Raw genomic sequence first — 23,541 nt, forward strand, 5'->3', positions numbered from 1 at the left:
GTGGGTTAGATACTGGCAACCAAAAGATAAGGTGGGGCTGACCTGTTTATTAGGGGAGAGAGGCACCAGTCACTAGAATTCGGGGAGACTTTTTAGATCCACAGGAAGGGGCAAAATAGCTCTTCCCTGGGGAGCCAAGCATGGCGCCCGGGAAGAAGTGACATGTGACCTGGTTTCCACAGACAAGGAGGAGATTGCGCAAAGATCAGTCAGCCTTTTCCTTACTCATGTAGAATGATGCATCTGTATTCTCTCCGTAGAAAGGTTATCTCTGCTAGAATCAGAGAAAACAAGAGCTAAAGGAAGAATGAGAAGACCAGTTAGTCGACGCTAAACGTTTCACGTGCGTTATCACATTTAACTCCACCATAGCCCTACGGAGCACTATCATGATTTCCTCTTCATAGATGAGGGAACTGAGATTTAAGTAACTGTCCCAGGGTTACGCTGCCCTGAACTGGGGGAGCCTCACACTTGTGCTAGGTGGGGACAGCACCCGACACTGGCCTCCAGGCTACTGGCGACATGGACGTGGGCCTTGCTGGAAGCACCTTTCCTAGCGCCTCTGGCCCTTGAATTTCTGTGTCTCAAGGTTCTCTTCTCTCCTCTGGGGTTACTCAGCTCTGAGCTCATGTAAATCGGGCACACACTCACACTTCTGCAAGATGACTTATGACAGGGGCTATTCCTGGGTTCTTTTAAGAAGTTCTAAGTTCTCTCCAGCTCCTCAGCATCTCAAGGAAAGAGCTAAGAAGAGTAAGAACCCACCAGGCTTGATCTTGCCCACTCCTGCCTGGCTCCCCTGCCTCCAGTGGACAGAGGGATCCTCTCCGTGAGCAGCCTCTGCACCTGTCAACCCCTCACTTTTAATAACGCACTGGCCTTGTCCCAGGCACTGGAGATCAAAGATGACTAGCAAATAGTCCTTGCTCTTGAGGGAACACACAGTCCCGTGAAGGAAAATGTGCCACTTAAAAACCACAATCATCTTAACACTTTAAAGGTATTATTATCGTGGTGTTAGGGGAGCCCAGAGCAGGAAGCACTTAACTCTGCCCTAGAAGAGAGGGGAAAGCTTTCCAAAGAAGGTGATGTTGACTCTTGAGCTACATCTTAGAGAACCAATAGAAGTTTTCCAAAGAGACAAAATGGGAAAGGGCACTTCACTTCATGTAAGAGAAAACAGCCCTACAGAGTGAGGAGACAGGCAGCAGCCCATGGAGGAGACTGCTGGGGGTTGAGTCTGACTGGCGAGGGATGTGGGAGGCAGAACCCCAGGAGGGGAGCTGGGGGACATGCCACCGTGGTTCCTTTCCTCACTAGCTCATTTCCAGAAGGAAAACCTTGGTGATCTAGGCTCTCTCCCCTGGCTTTCTTCAGTTACAACGCTTACTGGAATACAAATACTCCTCCACCTTCTCAAATGGCAAAATGATTCTGCCCAGAAACCATTTCGGTGCACGTGTATACACACAGCTGCCTCCCTGTGGCACCATCTCCCGTTAGACAGAGTGGCTCTGCAAAGTGAGGAGGGAACTGGACATGATAGAAAATGGGAAAATGGGGGCCCTGAAAAGTGAAGTTGCTCCCCAAAGCCTCAAAGTGAGTCAGTGACTAATCAGAAAGGAGAAGTAGCACCTCTGGAATTTTAGTTTGGTCTAACCAAAGGGTGGGAAAAACACAAGTCAATTTCCATTTAAAGGAACCTAGGGGTTTAAAAAAAAATCCTTAAGACGTACAGTCCATGAAATGTACTTTACATCTTCCCCACGGGGATGGAGAGGAGAATAAAGGGAGGAGCCTCTTCCCTGTGTTTCAAGAACAGCAGAGTCTGAGTTTACAGCTTCACCTGTGCTAGAACATGACTCACCCTCTCCCAGGCTAAATGAGTGTGGAGGCAGTTCACGTGTCCCACAAACCTCATCCAGATGCGAACGATTTTATCTTCCTTTATGAAATTAAGCTTGCTACATACATAAGAAGAATTAACTAGGAAGCAACATGGTGTGCCGAAAAGATGTCTGATTTTCTGATGCAACAGCTTCTTGCTGTGGACTTGTGTTCACGTTACTTAAATTTTCTGAGCCTCAGTTTCTTCATATGTAAAAAGGTTTAATAGAAATCCTCAAAAAAGTAAGCCAACCAACAGAAAAGAAAACAACAGTTAAATCCAACAGAAGAAAAGTGAGGGACTCTGATGAAGACGACGATTATTGAATTTAGAGACTGGAACTTAATGGAACAATTCTAGGATTTAATACTTGGCAGAAGTTAAGATCTGATTGAATGTTTACTTTGTTTATTGTCTATATGCCTTATATGCCTTTTGAAAATAAACTTCTTATGCAAACTTTAAAAAGAGGAAATATTAATAGTGCAACCACAGTGTTCACTCCATACAGTTGCGTTAGAATTAAATGAGGTAAAGTGTTTAAATTGTATACAACAGTGCTTGAGAAGGAAAGAAGGAAGGAAGGAGGGAGGGAGGGAAGGAAAAAATAAATAAGAACCAGAACTTCTACAAAATCAACTTGGGGAACAAGGCCAATTTCCACTATATATTGTATGAAATAGTATGTAGAGTCACGGACTAAAATTCACACCTAACTGGATGTATGCAATGTGTGTGGGTGGGTGGAAATTTAGATTTCACACCAATGCTTTTATCTCCAAATGTTCTTAGCGTGGCTTCCTCTGGCGCTTGTACCACATTTCTCCTCCAGAGTCCTTGAAGTCATTTTCAAAAGGTCTTGCGGAACTAGTAGGTGACACCAACTAGAAGCCAACAGCATTGGTGTTGGCTGATCTCATGTTGAGTGGTCAAGGGACTCCGGGCTTAGTCTTGTCTGAATACTTATTGTGGAAAGTACCTTTTAACAGTTGAGGAAGTGTGGCCAGAGTGGGAAAATATAGAGCAATCTCAAGAAAAGCATGACCACATCCACTGTGAGTCATGAAGAGAAAAGAGATCTTTGGGTATCTGTGATGAAGACCATTGGGCTACATCTCCTTACGCTCAGGTCCTCCAGTGCTTGGGGACCGAACCTGTTAGCCTCTTCTCTGCCTCTGTGTGTTATCCACTCCCTAACTCTCTAGGCATTTTCTCTGTTGTAGTTCGAGCTGGAAAAACACTAAGACGATGTGCAGCTGACACTTGTATACTGGCAATGACAACAGAAGCTTCTATTCATTCTCAATAATGTGACCTCATTTTCTATGGGCTCCTTGGGGGAGTTCTTTTAGAATTTCTAAAAACAAGTTCGTTCTCACAAAAAATGAGAAGCTACAGATAAACTGAGACAGGATTTTGTATTAGTTGAATGGGCTACACTTATCTTCACTTTGTTGGAAGCCACAGTTTGGTTGGCAAAGATTTACCAATGCCAATTTACAGAGGGACATGCTATAACATTTCTGTTAAATTTTAAAACAACCAAACAGCCTAGTTGAATCCCTTCATTATTCTTATTTTGAGGACTTTGTAAAATAAAATCCTCAAGCATTTATTTGTTTGTTTTTTCAAATATGTTTGGTATACTAGCAGACCCATCAAAAGTAGAGCATTCTACCTGATGGAAAATTAGGAATAATCATCGAATATTCAATCACAGAAAAGGATATTCAGACCTATTACAAAGTAGACGGTGGATCATGTTAGAAAATGCAGTGCAATTTAAACAGATATGGTTTACACATTTAAGAAACTGTGAATATTAAAATGGAAAAGAGACAAAGTGTGAATCTTGGCTTTGGCACTTAACTGGCTCTGTGAGCTTGGACTTAATCCTCCCTGAACCTCAGTTTGGTCATCTGGTATAAGAAGATGGTAACATCAAACTTATGCAGCTTTTGTGTGGAAATATGAGAACAAATATATGTCAAGTGCTTAGCATAATCTAGCCAATAGCAAGGGCTCAATACTTAGCAGTGAGGATGCGTGCAGCAGAGCGAAACACGCACACAGATGGATGAAACAGGGAAATGGGCCCAAGAGCAGACCCAGGGAACAGGCAGGACTTTTCCTGATTTTGTAGATGAGGAAACCAAGCTGCAGGAGGCTTCAGAGACTTGCTCAGGCACCACATTTCATAAAAGGCTGGAAAAGGAATCCAAATTTGCCTCCAAATTTGCTCTCTTCTTTATTCCACACCTGTTGTCTCGTGCACAGAAACTGTACTCAGACTCACAAGCCTTAAAAAATTGACATTATCTATGATATTTAATACGTTATATATTATACACATTATATTCAATCAGCAGACAGATTGTGTCCCAATTGTCCTTCCCTGTGGTCATAGGAAAGAAACAGAATCAGGGATATTTTGATGAAAAAAAACTCAACTTGAAAGACAATGAGGGAAGGGAAAAATCTGAAAAAGTCCTCAAAGGTGTCTGCGATATTTCCAAAGGGAAAAACTGTAATGTTATAAAGCATTGGAAATGACAGGGTAAGTGCATCCACGTCTTTGAGATGAAGAAAGGGGGCTCGATAATGCAAAGCTGCATTCCTGCTCCTCATGTTCTCTTCACATCTACTATGTAACTTTCTCCATAAGGGATGCATATTCCAATCTTCTTTCTTGGTCTCGCTCTCCTGGTAACAGTCATGTGGGCTGATGGCATCAGGGAGGTGCAAGGATCCACATTTTAAAATGTTACACCTGAGGTTAACAAAGATGCAGTTCGAAGTCTAAATTTTGCCTGAGGAACAGCAAAAAGGAAGAGGATGCAAATTTTACACAAATGCACTTGTGCACCTCTTTACTTCATACATTTGGATACACCGTTTGGACCAATTTCGGTGACAATGACTAGACTGAGGGATCAAAATGCAGGGTATTATTTAATTGTAAAGCAATTATTCCATCTATTCACTTCCCTCTTGAAAACGCAACCAGAGAAAAAAGGAAAACAAATTATCCGGGAGAGTGCAATTCACATGCAGCATTCATTTGCCTGCCAAATTTGGTGTCTTGGCTTTTCTGTCTGTGGAGACAATAATCTCTTTTCCATTTTAGTTCAGTCAGTCAAGATGGTGTGTGTGTGTGTTTGAGAGAGAGAGAGAGGGGTTGGGGGAGAGAGAGAGGGACAGGTAGACACAGAGAGAGGGTGTGTAAGCGTGTCCATCCGTCCATGTAGCTGGTGCTAGACTAAAGCAAGAATCAATGCCACAACCACAAACTGTGGCTTTCTTGGCAAGTTCCTCAATTTAACATTTTAGCTTTTCCTTCCGCCAGAAAAAACAACTGACCATATTTGAGAAACAAGCCTCCTTAGAACTTAAAGTGGGGCTGAGGCAGGCATGGCTCTGAAGTTGAGCAAAACTTATTTTAACTCAGCAAGTGGGTCGCTTTTTACCTCTTTTTACCTCTATTCTTCAACTCACAATTAAAACCATCTTCCATTCTTTCACAGTTTTTAGAACACCTCTATTTGGCCACTACCATGTAATTATACATATGTGTGCTTAGGTATAAATACTAAATTGTTTATTTGTGCCTATCAGTCACAACAGTTAGAAAATGTGAGTGCCACTTGACTAAAGTGTTGTAACCCTTTTTGACTGAAAACTTTTCAAAGCTTTTGAGGGCAGAGAGCATGTTCTGTGACCCACGCAGAGGCATCTAAGTTGGTAAAAACCAGTCAAATGCAAAGAGGGGCTGAATAAATACTGATAATGATGATTTTGATGAAGGATAGTCTTTAATAAAAGCAATTTATTTGGGATAAATTACGATTATTTGAGCTCAACTCAAGAGTTTAGGTAGAAATAAGCATGGTCTGCTGCTTGTTTACTCCAGGAGGTTCCCCCTGGAATTCGGCAGTTAATACAAAATTGATTCAGTTGTAGAAAATTAAAGTAATAAAATATTTGAATGAATTAACTTGCCTTCAGAAATGAAGGTAACACCAGTAACTACCTCTCAAAATTGTTGTGATGACTATATGCGTCAGTATAGTCAAAACACTTAGAAAAACACTCAATTCAAAATGAGTAGCAGACAAATCTTTGGCATTATTATTTGGGTGATAAATTCAAATTCTTTGTTCCCCCTCTGCTGCTTGCAGTATCTTACAAGATGGAGCGATTATGAAATTACTGGGAAGACTGATGTAATGACTGAAACTGACAAAGCAAAACAACGAGAACAGTCAATAGCATAAGGAAGTTGAATCAGGAGGGAACTGAGGAAACGGGGACCTGCCATTCGGGGAGCCTGGTGGTCACAGCAGCTGTAGGGAGATGCCCCTAGAAGATGCGTATCTGATGGGGTGGTAACTTCTTAGAACTTCAACATGAAAACAATGTGAAACATGAACTCTGTTGACTTAAGGAGTGCACTGCCATCTGGCAAAATAGGGAACCTTGAAACCCTTGGATCCTGCTGGCACTGATTAGTGTTTTATTTTGGTGGACTCCAATTCTCATTTGTATTTCTGTAGGGTTCACTATGCAGATGGGATAGCATCATTTCATTTGATGATATCTGTGAGCTGGGAAACTAGCAGACAAAAAAAAAATCCTTAAACAATTAGAGTAAATAGTGTCATTCTCCTGCAAAATGTAACAGTCATAAAGTCCAAAGCCTTCATAATCTTACCTTATAAAATTTTGACTCTTCATAAATATAATCTTATGAGCAAATTTCTTATTTTTTTTTTTAACCTAACCTGATTTAAAAATTCATTTGGCATCTCTCCTGTATACACAGAGTGGCCTTTACTCTTTAGGTAACAAGAAGAAGTTGCCTTGAGAATAATCCAAAGTGAATAAGTTAAAAGTTAATGATATCTGTTCCCTGTGTTCTTGGTCATCAAAGAAGCCCATTACAGGTACCTAGTTTTGGTAAGGGTAGCTAAGTTTTAACTCAATTAATGTATTTAGACTAAAATAATGAGATTATAATTTTGCCTGTTTGCTATGGTCATTGGACAATTTCTTACATTTCTTGAAGTCAATGTCTATCTAGTGCTTTGGGGCTAAAATGAAGAATAGTGCTTTGGCAAAAAGGAAGCATGATAGAAGGCAAAATATTATATTATCATTGTATCCTCTCTCATCACAGTCACTGGGGGAACTCAGTAAATATCAACAAATGAAATCAAAGAAAAGAGTTCCATGCATATCCAAGGAACTGAGAAAAGACACTTGTGACAAATTTTCAACTCGGTAAATACCTTGAGCACTTGCTATGTGCCAGGAGAGACAGAGAAGGAGCTCAGGTTGTCGGCAAATAGTGATTACTGCTCTACTTACTCTAAAATCAAAGCATTAAGCAAACACACACAGAAAAAACAGTAGGGCCAAGAAAGGTGGGGGCAGGGACCAGGAGGTAAGACCTACAAAAGGACATATTTCTTGAAGTGAGCCTTGAAAAAGAATCAGACGTTTTACAAATGAAGAAGAAAGCAATTGGAGAAAGAACTGGAGTGAAAAGAAGTGAAAGAACATGGAACTTTCTCATGGCTTGTGGTCTTGTGCACCCAGAACATGGGCAAGTGAAGGGGGAGAGAAGGAGGGGGAGCTAGAGCAGAAGGAAACGACAAGAAATAAGGTTGGGGAAGTGGTTAAGGCAAGTTTGTGAAGGCACACAATTCTTGAGTAAAATGATGCATTAATTAAAAGAAAATGCTTCTATTATATGAAACCCACAATGATATCTCTTATTTATGAAAATAAAAATGTTTCTGGGTTTTCTGCAATTTTTTTTCTGCTCTCTCTCTCCAAATCATGAATGCCAAGACTCCTTTAGTCAGCTTCAGACCTAAAAGCCTGTAATTATCGACACCTGTAATTATCGGAAAAGTATGCTGGTGTAAAAGGGAGGATCTGGAATAGACAATGCTTACAGGGAGGCAGAATGGAGCCTGAAATCCTGGCTCCCTACTGCCTCTCGCCCCCTCCAGCTGCCCAAGGACCTTGGGCCACTTCCTTCAATGATCTAAGCCCACTCCTCATCTCTATAGGTGGTGGAGGATTAAATGAGGTCATGCATAACGAGTGGTTTACACAGTAAGTGCTCATAAATACACAGTGTTATTACCACTTGTCCTGTCCTCTCTAATTTAAATAGATACATTTGAATGAGGAATTTACTTGTTGGCCTCCCACTCCCCAAAGGGTTCGGCAAAAGAATTAGAAATGGAGTTAAAACACCGAAATTGTTTCCCAAATCACCGATCATCAAGGCATAATTTATGAAGGAGACAAAATTTAAAATGTGACAAAGGAAAGCACCCCTAGGGTAATAGCTAATGAAGTGTCCCACCTCAGCTGTGCTTGTTCAAGGACAAGACCCCGAAGATTCTTCCCTGATGTCACTGGGAGTGAACAAGAGTGAAGAGGGATGGATATTTTACAACATACCAGGTTGATGTGCTAACAGTCTAAACTTGACTTAAATCAAGAGACTTTTTTCTGCTTTGAATTAATTGTTTCATACTGTTTTAGTCCCTCCCAATGTAAGAAAAATGCTGACATACTTTTGCTTCCTAATTCATTTTATTCTCATTAATATTTTCACTTAAAAGAAGACAGCACATTTTTAACCTGTTCTTTTTTGGGGGTTCAAGTCCTCTTGCCCCAGTTCCACATTTTTGCTAATTTAAAACTATTTGGGTGAGATGCGTAACACAATATTGATGCTCACGCTTTGCAACGTCCATAAATTCGCATTTATAGGTAAATGGTCAGTTCCATTCAAATCTGCCTGTGCGGATGCTCTTTAAACCACTTTAGTTACTAGAAACCAATTATGACACATTTATGTAAATTCAAAATCCACCAAAAACAAAGGATACACCACCTTCGTTTAATGATTTTTTTTAAATTGTCCTAAGGAAGTAATTTTAGGAAAAAAAGTTGCTATAGTTGATTAAGAAAAATTAGGTTTTGATAAGTATGCTGATAAATGAATCCATTTCCAGTCCTAACGGCTTCTATGTTTATTGTCTGTCAATGGTTCTTATAATATTGTTGAATAATAATTAAATAAAGGCTGATGAGACAAGAGCATGCTACAAAGTCTATGTTTCAACAACGTTTCTGGAGTAAATATCCCATATCAACTTTATACAAATGAAGACGGAATTGTAGACGGAAGGCTTTCCTCCACAACTTAGTGATCATTTGTATGGTCATAAGGATAACAAATAGTTCAGACAATTCTATGAAAGAGCACAATTAAGCAACATAAATTGCTTTTATTTTTAGAGATGAAATGGAGAAGAGGCAGCTTCTAATTCCATGTGGTTACTAAGCACACCCGTTAAAAACCGTTGGCGCCAAAAATCACTCAAATAACCAGTATCACACTCAGTAATATATGACTCAAGATGTTAATATAGCCACCAAAGTACTGTGCAGAAGGTTTTTAGAAAAACAGAACCAAAGGAGCTAAAATTAAACCATCCCCATTAGGCCAATGAGCAGCACAATCTAAATGATCGATACCTGCTTTCCTGACAACATTTGAAAGTAGCTAAAATCACAGCAAATAGCCTTCCTGAAATGAAGCCATAGACATAAATCCGAACATAGTTTGGTTTAAAAAGGAAAAAAAATAATCAGATTTTTTTCTGGGGGTGATAACTGTGGATCACTGGAGAAGAAGCTGCTCTAGAGAGCACAGGGGAGGTGTCCCACCCTGCCTGGCCACATGAGGTGACTGCAGCTTTGCTGGCCAGTTAAACGGTGGCGGTGGCGGGGCTCACACAGGGCAAGGGTGACTGACAGGTGCTCAGACCTCTAGTCCCCTGGAGGCAAAATCCACAATCCACAGAAACAGCCGCCCAACAAGCCAAGCATCATAAGCACTTAAACAAAGAGACATAAAGAAGATTTACCTCGGAGAAAAACTGTCCTCAGTGGTACTGGTGTGTGACCAGAAGCCCCTTCTTTCTGATCTGCAGAACAACTCTGTCAACCCCGGGTGTGTGGTCACAAGGCAGGAAGTGACTAGAATGACAAATCATCAGCCAGGGAAGAAACAGATCTTGTCTTTATAAGGACATTTTACTTAACTTTTTTTTTTATGTCCCCTCCCCCGCAAAAAAATCACCTGACAGGTCACATTGAAATTCAGAAGCCTCTTACCACTTCCTCTTTATAAGCATTTTTCTCTCTCCTTCCCTCTTTCTCCTCTAACTGGTCTCACAGGCCTTGGGCTACTTAAACCTGTCTGATTTCAGATAACAAGGCAAGGTGCTCTGACCCTAGTTGTGAATGCAATGCTCTGGTGCCTAGCTCCTTACGGCAAAGATAAACAAATTGTTCATTTTTAATGAAAGAGCCAAGGAGAAAGGTGGCAGTCCACCTGAAACAAGCTAAAAGGGATTTCCCTGGGAAAGTTCCGCCCCAGGCAAAACCAGACGCCTCTTAAGAGTCCTGGAACAATGATCTTATTGGTGCAAACAAAACAAAATGATCTCTTTAAGGGGAAGGGCCCGAAACGGAAGGTCACCATATTATTTACTCATTCTTTTATTTATAGAATATCGATGTACTAGGGATCTCTTTAACCCAATTAAAGATTTCAATTATTTAGATGCTTCTTACAAAGAGCACCAGCAGATCACGTGGGCAGCTGCTCTAGTTAAATTCCTTCCTACAGACCAGCTTTATTTTTTGAGTGCATATTTTATAAAATTAGCAAACGAATTTTAAAAGTTCTATGCTATGCCCAAACCCTGAATACTTGTCTTGAGGGCTGATTCTCTCTTCAAATGGAAGTCCTCAAGTCTAACAGCAGTGAAGGTTGTACAGCATCCTGAGTGATGCTGACCAACCATTATGCACAATGTGTCTCCACGTTGCCTGGAGCCTGTGCTCGGCTCCAGCAGCCAGCCTGCTGTTGAGGAATGAGAATATGAGGCTGTGTCCCAGGTCTGATGGAGAGTTGAAGATGCTCTTATAGTTTAATAGGCGTCTGTATTTGCCAGGGGCTTGGGACCCAGCCAGGGGGTGTTCTGGCTGGGGCACAGGGGTTGGGGGCGGAATGCTGCTCTCGTATGTCTTTGGCTTTTTTGACTTCTCCTCTAGAAAGTTCCTGCTTCTGACCTCAAATGTCAGGCCCAGATGTTCTGGTCTCTCTACTTCATTAGCTAGTGGTGTGGCAACGTCTTGGTCAGAACCCTACAGGAGAGGGAGGGCAGAAGAACAGGAAGAGAGGGTGGATATTTGGTCCGTTCTAGAAGTGGTTCAGCTCACAGAGAATGGTCAGGCCTCTTGTGACTCCGCAGGGAAGACTGAGGGAATAAGTCGGACCCTATTTGCTCCAGCGCATAATCACTCCCAAGTAATACATTGTGGGGCAGAGCCAGGGGTAGGGTTGAGGCAGGGGGAAGGGGTCAGGGCACAGCCATTCAAGGAATGACACAACAATTAACACCAAAATTGTGGAAGATTCAACCCCCAGTAGAGCTTGAGGCCCAAGATAGTGGGAGATTTGACTTCCAGTAGACCTTGAGCTTCATTATACATGCATTGTAATATATTAACATGATAAATAACATGCCCACAGGTGCCATGACAGTTCCAGGACTCACCATAAAAGGTCAAAGAGTGAGTGGTGGCCCAATTCCTGGGAATCCCAGCTCCTTCCCCAGGGTAGTTGGAATAATACTTCCACTTGGTGTGTGTGAAGCTACCAAGCCCATAAAAACTGGCACCACTGTGCCTCATGGCCTCTCTCGCTCCCTTGTCTTCAAAGATAGTGTGCACTCTGCCTATGGAGTGTGTATCTACTTTTACTTTAACCTGAGCACCCAACCCCTACACCTCGTGGCCTTTCTCTTGCCTTCTGAAACAGCCTATACTCTATGTAGTATGTATCTCTCTAAATAAATGTATCTTCACTCAACTGTGGCTCACTCTTAAATTCTTTCCTGTGCAAAGCCAAGGAACCACACTTGGCAGGGCATGTCCCAGGGACTCAGCTGAGACCTGGGACACAGCCCTCCTCTTGCCCCACATTCGTTTTGCCTGCATCAGGGGCGGTTCAAGAGGCACCTAAATTCTTTCAGGACACCAGAGACATATCCATGTATCATTGTGGCAGGACTGATTATGCTACAAAGCAGCCAAATGCTGGTGTTTTTCATCCTGGCAGGAATAATCATCAGTCAAGACCCTGCAGCAGCACAGATAATATCTTGATGGTTTTGAGGATGAAAAAAATGTGAGATTGAAGGAGAATTTATAAAATGGCCTCATTTAGGCTAACAGATTGCTTATTCTTATGCTTGCCCTTAAAATGGTCAACTAACCTGACTGACCGGTTGCTACTCACAGCTCCAGGCCTGTTGTTAAAATCAAGCTATTAATTTTACTGTTTCTGCTTTATTCCAGTAATTGAAAGTAATAATCATACTTGGTTTCTGAGTTGCTCTCCAGGGAGGTCATGGAACTGTAACCTTACAAAATAGCCTGAATTACCAAGAAGACCATGCCTTGGGCGCTTATGAGATAAACAGATCGACAAAGTGACAACCACTAGCCTCTACAGGATTGGTCGCCTGGAGACATCATGATGCCACTCTAAGTCTTATGACAAGAAAATGATTCTGTTGATTGTTATCAATGTTTTATTGTTTGAGCTATGGCTATATAATCACCCTGCTCCATCCCCAAGGTGGGCTCACAGTTTTGAAGGCACCAGCCTGCTGTGAGTCCCCTTTGCCCAGTAAAGGAATAAAGCTGTCTCTTTTCTTCTATGCTCTAAGATCCTGTCTCTGAGTTTCAGTTTGGCTTGTCAGGGACAGGAGCCAATCTTTTGGCAACAAATTTGTGGCGCCCAACATGAGTTGCAAGACCACCCTCTCTCCTAAGAGGGGCTTCAGGTTCCACCCCACTGCCTGGTCAAAAATGCTCAAACGACTGACCCTCCGTGCCAACAGGAGGGACAACGGAGGATGCAGCCCAGCAGCTGCCAGAGCCTATTTTTTTCTGGGGATCCTTTTGTCCCTTGCCCTTCTGCCTGTCAATGGACCGCAGTCGGCTGAACTAACCCCTTGGAGGGAGAAAAGATGGCTCTGTTTCTTCTGAAGCATTGCATCTGATTAGCAAGCCTAGGGTAAGTTCCCGGTGATGACCGAGGACCCTTGATCTCCCATTGGGAGTTCTAATTAGACAGGTGGGGAACTCCCATCTGAATCTGAATAATGGGTACCCATCTGTAATGGAGATCTCAGGTTAAGAGAATTTGGAATTGAAAGTAGAATTTGAATTATTTGTAAGTTTGGAATTTGAATTTGCTTTAGCCTGTCATTTGTAATTTTGTGTTTCCATCTACTGACAAAGGCCTGATATTATAATCTGAAATCTGCATTTGTATTTTGTATTTGGAATAAGTTACTATGGTGGGGGGGGGGGGGTGCGCCGTCTATTCCATCCAATAGCCCATTAGGTAAGATCTTGAATGATTGGTCTAATTATAGTTATCCACCTATGACTAAGAAAATGAATGGTTTTAGGAGCCACTTAGAAGGAGGCCCAATGTCTAAATCAAGGGAATCTACAAATGCCTGTGGTAGACGTGGCCGTTCACGCTGCCAAGCCAAACTGGGACCCCAATACCACCGAAGGTCTGATGATGCTAAATCATTACAGACAATGTGTTCTAACTGGCCTCAGAAAGGGCTTCCAGAAACAGACTAGCTTACCAAGGTACAAGCCCTAAAACAAGAGCCAGCAGAAAACCCATCCACTTTTCCAGAACGGATCCGTCAGGCTTATGAAAAGTACACCAACCACCCTAAATCCTGACGATCCAAAAAATGTGCACATGGTGAATATGACTCTCCTAAGCCAAAGCTCAGATGACCCAGGGTGCAAATTAAACAAGCCTGAAGGAGCCATAGGCAAGAACCCCGGGGAATTACTGGAAATTGCCTTTGAAGTCAGTGAACGTTCTGATAGCAACTCACCCGGGGGCCTTTAGTAAACAGAAGCCCAAAGGGCAAAAGGGAGATAAGAAAAAGCCAACTGTGACTATTAATCAGTCTGTCTGTTGCAAAGAGGAGGGACACTGGAGAAAGGATTGCCCAAAACTAAAATCAAAGAAAGAAAGCAGGAAGAACAAGCACCTTCCAATGTAACGGTCACCTAAGGAACCACAGACGAGGAAGGTGATGACTGATGGGGCCCAGGGCTCTTGGCCATCTTAAGGACTCCCATAACAACTGCCACACAAGAGCCCCGGGTACAACCGACAGTGGGCTCTCAACTAGCGGACTTCCTAGTGGATACTGGAGTGGCATACTTAGTTCTGAACTGTAAATTGGGAATACTGCTAGAAACTTCTGTCCCACTACCAATGACTCAACCACTGTTACGACCTCTGGAATGCAAATTTTGAGAAAGTGGGTAAGTAATTTGGAACTTGGCTTGTCAAGAACAAATAGAAATCTTAAATGTCTTTCATAGAAGTTACTAAAAATGTTTAGCTATTTAGCCAGGAAACTTTGATTTGTTCCATCTGCCAGAAACCCAATTTGAATCTAACCTCTTGTAACTGATGAATCTTACATTGTTGTACCTGATTCATGGCTAGAATCTTGGAATGGGAACCATGAGGTTTGTGTGTCATAGATGTATGCTATAGCCAAAATTAATTTGTAAAAGAGCTCTATTTAATTAGCTTAAAGAGAATTAAAATGATTATATAAATACTCAGGAATGTAAACAAAACTGGCGAGAATGAAAATCAGGTTCACGTGATCTAGAAAATATTCAATATGGAATTGATACCAGGTATTTGAAGCTAGCTTAAGCTTATTGGTTTGATTAATATAGACATGTCTTTAGATTCATTAATGTTAAGCATAAAAATTTTATTGTACTTAGGTTTAATAGAAGTCCAATAAGACCTTGCCATACCTGCTACAAATTAGTCAGCAAGAAAAATAACTTCGTATAATATTCTTATCAATAACTTAAATGCAAATAAGAAAGAGCCTTTGGGTAAACTCTTTAGGAATGATTATTTCAGGAATGTCTACTCAAATGATCTCCCCAGATAGTTGATAATTTAGCACAATTTTAAAATTCCAAGTTAAGTTAAAGGATGGAAGTTTATTAAACAGGTAGGTCACTTCCAGATAAAATACGATACTGAAACATTAATTACTGAGTATTAACTTCCTCCTACAGAGAAACTAAAGGTATTTAGAAATATTAGTAACTGTTTGGTGCCTGAAATATTCTCTATTATTAAGGGAAACATCTCAATATGCTAGGAAAGTAAGATGAGTGTTTTCAGTAAAAGAAGGTATGAGGAATGGAATTGTATTTTCTTAATGGAAAAAGAGTGATTTTGTCCTAGAGCTGGTTGCTTCTAAACGGAAAAGAAATAAGGGACAAAATAATATGGATACAGAAAGTTGTGGAAGGTTTATGGAAGAGGAACCCTGAGAAAAGAGTTTTGTACATGGTTGGGATTAGCTAAGCGTAGAATAAATTTAGTTGAGTACATAAATCTTTGAAGTAAGCTGGTACGAGACTAGATTTGGTTTTCTCTGTTAAGAGGACAAAATTTTCTTAAAATGTTAATCTGCCTTTAGTAATAGATTGTGAAGTTTCTTTTACCCCTAAGTGATTTGTTCTGTATCTGCCTTTAAAATATTTTATTGCTATCTTGGGAATAAGTATTGCTTCATAGTGACCTATGCTTTTATCTGATCATGTGTTTTGAAACTTTTTAACAAGCTTCCCAAATATCAAATTTTAATCAGAGTTCTTTTGACCTCTAGCTAACCTTGGGATGCTTCAGAGGGCCCTTGAAGCATCCCAAAGAGCGATTTTAAACTAGTAAGTTTCATTCGGTATGTTAAATTACATGGGAAGTATTGTCAAACGAACAAAAAATCTTCTTAGGTTATATTGTATGGGAAAATGTTAGTAATATAGATATTCTAAAAATTATATAGAACTTGGTTAGTTGCTTTCTGAGTTGTTATCCAGGGAGGTCATGGAACCCGTAACCTTACAAAATAGCCTGAATTACCAAGAAGACCATGCCTTGGGTGCTTATGAGATAAAGAGATCGACAAAGTGACAACCACTAGCCTCTATAGAATTGGTCGTCTGGAGACATCATGACACCACTCTAAGTCTTCTGACAAGAAAATGATTCTGTTGATTGTTATTGATGTTTTACTGTTTGAGCTATGGCTATATAATCACCCTGCCCCATCCCCAAGGTGGGCTCACAGTTTTGAAGGCACCAGCCTGCTGTGAGTCCCTTTTGTCTGGCAAAGTAATAAAGCTGTCTCTTTTCTTCTATGCTCTAAGATCCTGTCTCTGAGTTTCAATTTGGCTCATCAGGGATCGGGGCTGATCTTTCGGCAATAAGATCACCATGGTCTCCCTAACTGTGAAGCATCCCTGTGGCTTCAGGATGGAATGGAGGTGTAGAAGTAACACTTCATAAAGAGGAACAGAGACTCATTTTATTTACCTGGGAGGAGAGCAGCAGCATTCTGCATCTACTGGTATCTGGTCATCCGAGATCTGAGGAATCTAAAAGAGGAGCAAAATATACTTGTGCTTGGGTTCGACAAGTGTTGGAGTGCCTGTCTGGAGGCATCAGTGATTCAGAAATGAATAAGATGTAATTGCTGCTCTCAAGCAGAATGTAGTCTGTAGAGGAGTAAAAACATGTGAGTAAATAAATGCCGTTGACTAGAAAAGAGGTGAAAAAGGCAGTGGGACGTTAAGGCAGGTGCAGATGTGAGCAGAGCTGATGTTTCAAGAGGGTGAAACACGTGTGGTTATGCCTAACAGCTGGTTCAAGTCAAAAAAAGGACATTGGATTCCAGGCAACACCTAGATTCTGGGACATGAAAGCCGCTGAGTTGTGCTGCTTGCAACCACCCTCTTGCAGGAACCCTCTCCCCCAGCACCAGCTTTGGCTCCACCTCAGCCACCCCACCACCTCACCCACATCCTGAACCAATACTTCAATCTTAATCTCTTTATCTGCCTCATGGTGGCATAAGTCTACCCAGTGGCAGGCAATTGTTTAGGTCTTAGACCAAGGTTTTTTGGGGGAGGAATATTTTATCACTGTTGATGTTTAGAATTGCCTGTGCATCATGATCATAAACAGCAGGCTGATTTTGGTTTTATTATTTTTACGTTCTCTGCAGACCTTGCGCCCAGAGAGGATCTCTCCCACCTCCTACCCCACCATCCACATGCCTCTCCTGCCACCTCTGCCACCTCACCAGCCTGTGCTTTGCCTTCCCTCTCTCTCTGCTGCCCTCCTTGCTCTGTCACTCCCCAGGCTGCCCTGGAGCCCACTGCCTCCGTCCCCAAAACCGCCTCAGCTGCTCCTCTCCGGCCACTACATGCTGCTGAAGACAGTCACAGAAACAGACTTGAAATGCTATCAAGCTGCTGGCCTTCAGAGCACCATTTAGAAATACTTTTGCTCAATTTTATTCATTCCTGAGGGCAGGCCTTCTCAGCCTGGGGTCCATGGGCTCCTAAGATTGTACGCGTAATTGTGTGTGTGTGTGTGTGTGTGTGTGTGTGTGTGTATATATATATGCTTTTTTTCCGGGTCCACCCATCATACTATTCATCACAGTATTCAAGAGATCACAGAACCCAGAAGTTAAGATATTTATTCCAAATTCTCTCCTCTTGCCTCAATCTCCCATTCTCCCCTTCTGCATCTTTCCTGACCTCAGATTCCTCCCCTTTGTTTACTAAGATGATCTGAGTCATCCAGTATGAGCTTCTATCTCTCACCTCCTCAATTCTCACAAGATCCACTTCTCCCTTTCTTTCATTCTTAAAGGAGGAGATGTTTTCCTGTCTACCCAAAGTCAATAGTTCCTCATTTTAATCTTTATCTTTTATTTTCTACTTAGATATCTTGCCCCATCAATTATCTCATGTTTTCCCAGTATCTTTAATCTCTTATACTCTCTCCACTTCCCTCTTCCTGAACTGTGGGGTTTGGACAAAGGGAAAGACATCTCTACTTCACTCTGCTGCCCATCCCCTCCCCCTGATATTTGATGGGCAGGGAATAAGAGGGATTAAGATGAGCACAATCTCCGCCTTTGTAGACTCTCCACTGAGGTCAAGGATGCAGACAAGTGATAAGCCAGTGGTCCTCAGAACCATGACAGAAGAAGAGCTGAGTGACTGCAGGAATACACAGCATCCAAACCCCTGGCCACTACTGTATTTTCTGTCCCTAGAGATTTTGCTGTTATGGACAGTTCACATAAATGGAATCATGCAACATGTGGTCTTTACTGACTAGCTTCTTTGACTTAGCAGAATGTGTTTAAGGTGTCTCCATGTTGGGACCTGTATCAGTACCTCATTCCTTCCCATAGGAGAACAGCCACTGAATGAGTGTACCTACCACATTTAATTTATCCAGTCATTAAAGGACAGACATTGAATTGTTTCTACCTTTTGGGTAATGTTGCTATGGACATTTGTGTACATGTCTTTCTGTGGATATATGTTTTAATTTTTAATAAAGTAATACATATATACAATTTTAGAAGTCAAGTGTTACTCAGGGTTTATAAGAAAACACCAGTCTGTGGACACATGGCTTCTTCATCACCAATTCCAATTCTCCAGAAACTACTATTTTCAACAGTTTTAGCTATTTCTTCTGCTGCTCCATATTTCTAGATGCTTATACTATGTCTTGACTGTTCAGATTCAACTTTTTTTTTAACTTCTTACTGGGGGAGGTGAAGATTTGACCCTCTCACTTCCCTCAGAGAGATCATACCAGCCCTCCCACCATCCTCTAAAACAGGTTATAACACCTTTAAACCAACGTTCAGTTTTGACAATGATTATGCAAATATTCATAGCTGAGTTATGTAGAGCAAGATGTTTATATTTCCTTTTTGCATTTTTTTTCATTTGTTAGGTTTCTATTTGCATATTACTAATTCTGTACCAAATTCTCCAATAGGGCTAAAATGCAATTCAAAACACCAGGAAATGAATCCATTCCTCCTTTCTTTCCCCTGGAGAGGTCCTTCCTAGAGTCCTCTGTCCTGTGTCTGGTCCTGCCGCCTAGCTTCCATCGAGAAGCTTCCCTTCCCCACCACCCTGGGAATCCCCGTCTCCCTCGGGGTTGGATTTTCTGTTTCTGGACCACATACCTTCCACTTTCGTGGTCTACTTCCTTGTTTTAATAAGCACATCCTCTAGTAGATTCCTGAGAAAGATTGTGTGGGACATAAACTTCTCAAGACATTTTATAGCTGAAAACACGTAGGGTCTACCCTTATTCTTAGAAGTCCACACATTTTCTTTCAAAATGCTGAAGGAATCGTTCCAGTGTTCTTGAGAGGTCTGCTCACTTGTGGTCCTGACTTATGGTCCCTTGCATGTCATTCTTTTCTTTTTCATTTCTGGAAGTATTTAGGGTTTTAACTGTATGCCTGACATTCTGAAATTTTATGGTCTGTCTTAGAGTGGGCCTGTTTCCATCCACTGTGCAAGGGACTCAGTGGGTCTCCTAATTCAGAAATTAAAATATTTCAGTTCTGGGACTTTCTCTCTCTCTCTTTTTCTCTCTTATTTCCTTTCCTCTGTCTTCTATGTTCTCTTTCCTTAGGATTAGATTTATTTGGATGTGGGACTTCCTGAATTGAGCCTCTAATTTTCTGCCTCTTGGCCTTCTTGTTCTACTGTCAGGGAAGTTTTTAACCCTTTCTTCAAAACTTCTATTGAACATTTTATTTCCTCTATCATTTTTTTAAACAGTCAAAAGCTCTTTTTCTCTGAATCTTCCCTTTTTTAGAGCAAGATAGGGCTCAGGATGGGGTGAAGAATGTCTTGCTGCTTCTTATATAAGCTTTCTACCAACGCTCCTGTCTTTCAGCTCCATCCTGTACCCCTGCCTTCAAAGGTACGTGGTGCCTCAGACTTCTGAGCTTTGCTGAGAGTCTGTGGTGGGATTTCGTTGCTTCTTGTTGTCTCCTTACAGGCTTTGGGTTCAGCTTTGCTGTGTGTGCTCAGGCACTTCCCACACTCCATCGATTCTATAGCCTCCAACATCCTGCTGACATTGTTTGTCCACTGCTGCCCCATTTGACAGTTTCTCCTACTAGACTGAGAATCCCGTGAGGCCAAGGGCTGTGTTTGTTTTCTCAGCTTCTAAACACTATACCTGGCATTTCAAAAGTACCTGTTGAATAAATAAATGAAGAGGACTAAGCTGAGACTCAAAGGAGGAGATGGAAAGAAAGGCAGAAATACACTCTCACCACAAGGGCATGGCATGTGCAGAAGATCGCAGGTGATGGAAAGCAAGGAGCATCTAGAACCTGACAAAGCAGAGCACCCCTGCAGGGAAGAGTGCAAGGCAGCAAGGTGGGAGTGGTGGAGAGCGCAAAGCCAGAGGAAAGGCTGGAGAAGGGAGCAGAGACCAGATGGCAGTGGGTCTTTTAGCTGTGTTAAGGTGTTTGGGCTTCACCCAGCAAGCAGTGGGGAGATCTTTTAGGGTCTGTATTCATGTGCTAGGGCTGCTGTGACAAAGGGCCACAAATTGGGTTGTTTAAAATAACAGAAATGCATTGTCTCATGGTCCTGGAGACTAGAAGTCTGAAACCAAGATGGCAGCTGGGTTGGTTCCTTCTGAGGCTGTGAGGGTGAATCTGCCCATGCCCCTTCCCCAGCTTCTGGTGATTGCTGGAAACCTTTGGTGTCCATGGTTTGTAGAGGCATCAGATCTCAGCTGTGTCTAAATTTCCCCTTTTTATAAGGAGACAGTCATATTGGATCAGGGCCCACCCTAATGACCTCATCTTAATGTGATCATCTGCAAATAGCCTGTTTCTAAGGAAGGTCACATTCACAGGCACTGGGGGTTAGGACAGGACTTCATATCTTTTCTGTGTGTGTGTGTGTGGTGGGAGGCACAACTCATAACAGGATCTTAAGCAGAAAGGGACACAATCAGACCTGTATTTTAGAAAAATCTCCCTACATCCAGTGAGAAGAATGAGATGGTGGGGGCTAGGGTTGGGGAGGGGAGGATAAAGATCAGACCATTCCAGAGGCCCTTGCCTTCAACGTGGTATAAGGTGGTGACGAGTGGTGGCGGGACAGATAGAGGTGGGTAGATTCAAGGGACACTTGGTCAACAGAAAGGACAAGAAAGGACCAGATTCAGAGGAAGAAAGAGACTGAAAGGGGGAAAGAAGGAGTTAAAGATGACCCCGTTTCTGGATGGGAAGCTGGGTAGAGGGTGAATGGTACCATTCAAAGAGACAGGGAGCCGGGGAGGAGCGGGTTTGCAAAAGAGGATTATGAATTTAGTAAATGCTACCTTATTCCCTCAATTCCCTCACAGTTGTTTTTTTTTTTTTTCAATCAGGCTGCTCCTTTAAAACTGTGATCTGAAGGACTTTACTTAGTCTTAAGGTCTTCGACCTAATGCAACATTTAACCGCCCTTTGTCCAGACTGTCTTCTCCATGAACAATTATTTATATTTCATTGCAAAATGAACAATTCTACTCTGAAATCCTGCTATGACCTCAAATACCTAAAACTGACATCATCATTCTTCTGACAAACAAGCCACTCCCTACCCTATTCCGTACTTCCTTAGTCCAGCCAGAAGTGCATCACTGGTCCAGGATAGTCTGGAGTACTCCTTGACTCCTACTTTTTCTCTCATTCCCACATGAGGTCAAAGTTGCATCTGTTTGACCACTCAGAGTCTTTCCCAGTTTTGTGCATCTGTGTCTCTTCCATCTTACTCAAGCCCTTGTTACCATACCCTTGGGCTTGTGATCAGCTTCCTGATTCACTGTTTCCTGCCTTGCCACTCCTTACCCTCTCCTGCATCTCACCATGTTACTCTTTATAAAGCTACACCCTCCTCCCGCCGCTCTCCCTCTCATCCACCATCTGAGAGTACTCATCACTTCCAGGAGTGTCCAAATGTTGCCTTGATCCATCTTTTAAGCCTGATACTAACAACACAAGCTCTCTGGTGCTCGAGTGGGTCTGTTAACCCTGCGACACGTCTGGCACAATTCACTAAGCCTGTGAGATTCCTGTCTCTCTTCCCGCCTGCCCTCCCCATTCCCCATTCCAATCAATCTCAATCATTCTGGAACCAAGAACAAGACTGGCTACATAATTTGTGAACCCTAGTGCTAAAGAAAAACAAGGGGCTCTTTGTTCAAAAATGATTAAGAATTTTCAGACATTGACAACAGAGCATAAAACCAAGTGTGGAGGCCTTCTGAGCACAGGGCCCCATGTAGCATGGTCTGCATGCCCATAGAGTGGCCCCGGATCAAGAATCCTTCCTTGACCACCAATCTATTCTTCTTCTCCTAAATCTAAAGTGCTTGTTTATATGCCATTCTTGACATTGACTGCATGCTACCTTTCTTTGTCAATTAATGTCTGTGACTACATCTCTGTGTTTGCAGCATCTCTGTTCATTCATCAAGCTCTTATTAGGAATATACTGCATGCCCGGCCCTCAGAAAACAAAACCAAAAGACTCAGTCTCCTACACTCAAGGAGTTCGAAATTTAGAAGGTTACCAAATATACTAACAATTATAATACTCTGTGATAAACATTGTAATAGAGAAGCCCAGGGTACCAACGATATGGGGAGGAATGAGAATGCAGGCAGGAAGGCATCTAGAAGACGTATAGCTGAGTCTCCAAAAGTGTGTAGAAGCTGGTCAGGCAAAGAAGGGGAAAGAGAGCAATAAAGACAGAGGGACTAGTTTATGCAACCAGCGTGGGCATGTTCTGTGCAGCTCCCACCCAAAATGTCAGCTTCCAGAGGACAGGAAGTGCACCCTCTCCTGGCACCTAACACGAGTCATTGCTCATAGGACAAATTCAATAAATATTTGGTTAGTTGAGAAGGCAAATTGATTCTATAAATAATATGGCATTTAAAAGTTAAACCAAAGAGCAAATGTAATTAGATATTTTAAGTATACGTCTAAAATTCACTCTCTAAGCATGATAGTATGTCTAGAGAATTTATATATACAGATGCCATATAAAGACTGACTTTCACAGCTGTTTAATGCTTTCTGATAACAAGGCAATGAAAGCTGATGATAACTATTATTATCAGGTAGATTATAGAAGGATGAGGGCTGTTTACAGCTGCAAATTTTATGTTCACAAAATGTCAAGTACATAAAAATGTTATCTCTGCAATATTTCTAAGTATTGGAAAGTTGAATGCAGCACACTATTAGGGCTTTGACCATCTCAAGAGTAGAGACTTTGCATACCTTTAATTTATCACAACACCCTAGATATTCACTGATATTTATAACCCATCGGCACTAACAGAGTCATTAAAACAGATGCAGGCTGAACCGAATGTCTGCTACTTACATTCAACTTCCCACACTGGAAATACAGTATTTTACCAACTTTTGTAAACAGATATGCTGCCGCTGTGGCTGAGACCACGTTTGAGACGTTCCCAACTACCAAGAATGCAAATACAAGGACAAAGGTTTTAAAATAAGCACTGGAAAACAACAAAAGAAAA

General features: G+C 41.8%; 1 protein-coding gene across 1 annotated transcript in view; it reads right to left on the reverse strand.

Moving 5' to 3' along the window:
* Positions 1-9,973, reverse strand: part of LCP1 (lymphocyte cytosolic protein 1) — a 49,436-nt gene extending 39,463 nt beyond the window's left edge. Inside the window, exon 1 of the mRNA XM_010980843.3 lies at positions 9,847-9,973. The gene's annotated coding sequence lies outside the window, so the exon portion shown is untranslated. The remainder of the gene's footprint in view (positions 1-9,846) is intronic.
* Between the last annotated feature and the right edge of the window lie 13,568 nt (positions 9,974-23,541).

Source organism: Camelus dromedarius, chromosome 13, assembly GCF_036321535.1.
Source record: "Camelus dromedarius isolate mCamDro1 chromosome 13, mCamDro1.pat, whole genome shotgun sequence".
NCBI classification, from domain to species: Eukaryota; Metazoa; Chordata; class Mammalia; order Artiodactyla; family Camelidae; genus Camelus; species Camelus dromedarius.